Source organism: Triticum aestivum, chromosome 1B, assembly GCF_018294505.1.
Source record: "Triticum aestivum cultivar Chinese Spring chromosome 1B, IWGSC CS RefSeq v2.1, whole genome shotgun sequence".
Classification (NCBI taxonomy): Eukaryota; Viridiplantae; Streptophyta; class Magnoliopsida; order Poales; family Poaceae; genus Triticum; species Triticum aestivum.
The window spans coordinates 120,611,844-120,616,460 of NC_057795.1; positions in this window are offsets into that span (position 1 = coordinate 120,611,844).

The following is a 4,617-nucleotide window of genomic DNA, read 5'->3' on the forward strand; positions in this document are numbered from 1 at the left end:
GTTGTGTCAATTTTTGGGATTTTTCGGGGTTTGCTTGGACATTTTTATAGATTAACTGAGTTTCCTATACATTAATGTGCATAATTCAAATTTTAACTACATCCACATGCTCCAGTGCATATAAACGGGTTGAAAAATGAAATGTGTGTCATTGGTTGCAACCTTAGGTCCCATGCAAGAAATGGGAATGAATGTCAAACACATTTGCCATGTCGCTCGCCCGCTAACATTAAGATACATGGTTTTGAAATTCTAGTAAATCGAAAACTCGTCTTAAATTTGATGACCCACAAGTGTATGGGGCAATTTTTGTCCTTTTCGATAAGTAAGAGAGCCGACCCCAACGAGGAGCAGAAGGAAATTACAAGTGGTTTTCAGCAAGGTACTGTCTGCAAGTGCTAAAATTGTGAGTAGCGGAGTAGTTTGATAGCAGGATAATTTGTAACGAGCAAGTGACAATAGTAGAAACAAAATTGCAGCAAGGTAGCCCAATCCTTTTCAGGCCAAAGGAAGGCCAAAACGGTTTCTTATGATAAGCAAAGTGTTCTTGAGGGTACATGGGAATTTCATCTAGCCACTTTCATCATGTTGGCTTAATTCGTGTTCGGTACTTTGATAATTTGATATGTGGGTGGACCGGTGCTTAGGTTCTGTTCCTACTTGAAAAAACCTCCTACTTATGAGTAACCCTCTCGCAAGCATCCACAACTACAAGAAAAGTATTAAGAATAAATTTTAACCGTAGCATTAAACTTTTGGATCCAATCGGTCCCTTATGGAATAGCGCATAAAATGGGGTTTAATCTTCTGTCACTCTCGCAACCCACCATCTAATAACTACTCCACAATGCATTCCCTTAGGCCCAAACATGGTGAAGTGTCATGTACTCGATGTTCACATGACACCACTAAGAGAATGGCAACATACATACCATCAAAATATCGAACACATATCAAGTTCACATGATTACTTGCAACATGATTTCTCCCGTGACTTCAAGAACAAAAGTGACTACCGGCAAATGATAAACATTCTCAAGATCAGAGGGGTATTAAATAGCATACTGGATCTGAACATATAATCTTCCACCAAATAAACCATATAGTAATTAACTACAAGATGTAATCAACACTACTAGTCACCCGCAAGCACCAATCTATAGTTTCGATACAAAGATTGAACACAAGAGATGAACTAGGGTTTGAGAGGAGTTGGTGTTGTGAAGATGTTGATGAAGATAGCCCTCCCCAAGATGGGAGAGTAGTTGGTGATGATGATGACGATGATTTCCCCCTCCGGGAGGGATGTTCCCCCGGCTAAATCGCTCCGCTAGAGGGAAAAAGTGCTCCTGCCCAAGTTCCGCCTCAAGGCGGCGGCGCTTCGTCCTGAATGTCCTCCCCTTCTTTTTTCTAGATGAAAATGACTTATATACCAGAAGATGGGCACCAGAGGTGGGCCGAGAAGGCAGCACCCACCAGGGTGCGCCTGGGCCTCCGGGTGCGCCCAGGTGGGTTGTGCCCACCTGGTGGCCCTCCTCTGGTACTTATGTGCTCCAATATTCATTAAATATTCCATAAAAATTTCTCGGGGAGTTTCAGCTCATTAGGAATTGTGCAGAATAGGTAGCTTGACGTAGCTTTTTCAGGTCCAGATTTCCAGCTGCCAGAATTCTCCCCCTTGGTGCATACCTTGCATATTGTGAGCGAAAAGGCATTAGAATTACTCCAAAAAGCATTATTATATAATAAAAGAACATAAATAACAGTAGGAAAACATGATGCAAAATGGGCGTATCAACTCCCCCAAGCTTTGACCTGGCTTGTCCTCAAGCGAAAACCGAAATCGAAAAACACGTCCACATGCTTAGAGAGAGAGGTATCAATAAAAACAAAAATACGGAGATAGCAGCATCATGTGACTTATTATCACAGCAACAAACCTTAATATAAAACTTTTATCATAGAACTTTAACACAGACTTCTTATGAACAAGTGACAATTCATCACAACATCAAACTATAAAGCATAAACTCTATTGGAAACCAACAAACTATGTTCTCAGTCAACTTTGCAACTACAATTCATCATATTTTCAGGAAGGGTCACGTATCAGAGCCTTTAGGCAAGGCACATACTCAACCATCATTTAGTCTTCTATGATTTCTAACACTCACCTCGTACACGTGAGCAAAACGTTTCAACCGGACACATAGGAAGATAGGGGCTTATAATTTCGCCTCCCAACGCACTCACCTCAAGGGTGATGTCAACAATAATAACTTACGCTACCCATATTCAACTGGACATATGTGCCTAGATCTTTCCTCACCACATGATGCTTGCCAAAGGGGAAAGTTAAAAGGAATAGAGAGAAAAACTTTGACTCTTGCATGAAAGTAAATACATGAAAGTAAAGGATAGGCCATTCGTAGAGGGAAGCAGAGGTTGCCATGCGCTTTTTAGTTTGTATGCTCAACCCCTTAGTGCAAGAGAACGTAAACGTTATATTGCCCCTTTTGATGGCAACCTTTATTATGCAGTCTGTCGCTTTTATTCTTCACCATCACAAGTTTGTAGAACGCTCAATTTTCCCTTACACTAAAGGATCTCACATTTTTATAAGCAATTTTTATTACCCTTTTTGCACCGATGACAACTTAATTGAAGTATCTTAATCAATCCATTGGTAGCTATGGTGGACTCTCAAACAAGATAGGGTTTAAGGGTTTTGGATGCACAAGTAGTATCTCTACTTAGTGCGGAATTTTTGGCTAGCAAAGATAGGGGCAAGCACCACATGTTGAAGGATCTATGACACTATAACTTCTATGTGAATATGAACAAACATAAATCATTAAGTTGTCTTCCTTGTCCAACGTCAACAATTTTGGCATATAATATTTTGATGGGTGCTCACAATCACAAAAGATTTCTAAGATAGTATATTTATATGTAAATCGTCTCGTCCCTTATTAATTCTTTCATGTGTTGCATCATTGACCAATGCTATGTTTATCAATCTACAAGAAAATTTTCTACTTATACTTTTCCTTGTGTAATGTCATCACTTACCATAAGATTAGCATATGATATTTCTTTTTATTTCGTTTCTTTTTATTGCAACAAGAAAGTAAAGAAGGCAACACTCAAATTAAACTTTATTATATATCTCGCACACGATTACAAGGATTGATTTCTAAACAAACTCACAAAAAGAAAGGATCGAACTAAACTTTTATTCATATAAAGGCAAAAGATAGTGGAGATTGATACGATACCGGGCCACCTCCCCCAAGCTTGGCGAAAGCCAAGGGGAGTGCCCATACCCAATACTCAGTTTTCTTTTGGTGGTGATGAAGAAGATGGTGGTGATGAAGTAGTGGGTTTGCCATTCTTCCTCAGCTTACACTTGAGGACGGAATTCTCATATTTTAGTTCATGGATGTCCTCCAACACCTTTTTGCACAAGTCTTGCTTATTTTCCTGCAAGAGACGAAAAGGGGTAAACTGGATCTTAGGCATCTTTGCTTCTTAAATTCAACGTGCATGTCCCCAGGTTGAGGCAATGGAACTTCATCCTCCTCCGAGCTTGTCTCCTCCTTCTTCTCAGGATCAAAGTCTTCTTCTTCCTCCAAAGTCCATCCATAGTGTTCTACATCCCTAGGGACCTTGGAGTTTGCAATATAGTCAACAACATAACTCTCACCCTCCGAGTCTTGGGACGACATAATTCCAAATATGACAGGAAAACAGAGAGAAAAGAAAACAGGGGATTTCTCCGTGATACGGAGGTTAACAGGTTCGGGAGGTATATATAGATTTTTTATGTTGGGGAACAAGCAGAACGGAAGAAAAACGGAGTCCAAAAAGTACCCGAGGTGGGCACAACCCACCTGGGCGCGCCAGGCTTGCCTGGCGCGCCCTGGTGTATCGTCCCCACCAGGGTCACTTTCCTGGAAGTTTCTTATTTTCCTAATTTTCTAAATATTCCAAAACTAACAAAACAATATTTTTGCGGATTTTTCAGAGTCCGTTTACTTTCCATATCATGTACCTCCTTATTTTCACGATTCTGGAGTGTTCCAGAAGGACTCTTTTATGTGTTCTTCCAGTGTCAAAGTTTGGATAACATTGCTTTCAACATTAATGGGTGTACCTGAGATATAGTGTTTTATTCATTGCACATTGACAACCTTCGGGTTAGTCCCTTTGGCATTATTTATCTTGATAGCTCCGGATCGGTAGACCTCCTCGATGACATAGGGTCCTTCCCATTTGGAGAGGAGTTTTCCTGCAAAGAATCTGAAACGAGAGTTGTACAAAAGAATATAGTCTCCTACTTTGAAATCACGCTTTTTTGGATTCTTTTATCATGCCATCTATTAACTTTTTCTTTGAATAACTTAGCATTTTCATAAGCCTGGGTTCTCCATTCATCTAATGAGCTAATATCAAATAACCTATTTTCCACAGCAAGTTTGAAATCATAATGGAGTTCTTTTATTGCCCAAAATGCTTTGTGTTCTAACTCAACAGGCAAATGACAAGCTTTTCCATTAACCATTTTATATGGAGACATACCCATAGGATTTTTATAAGCCGTTCTATAAGCCCAAA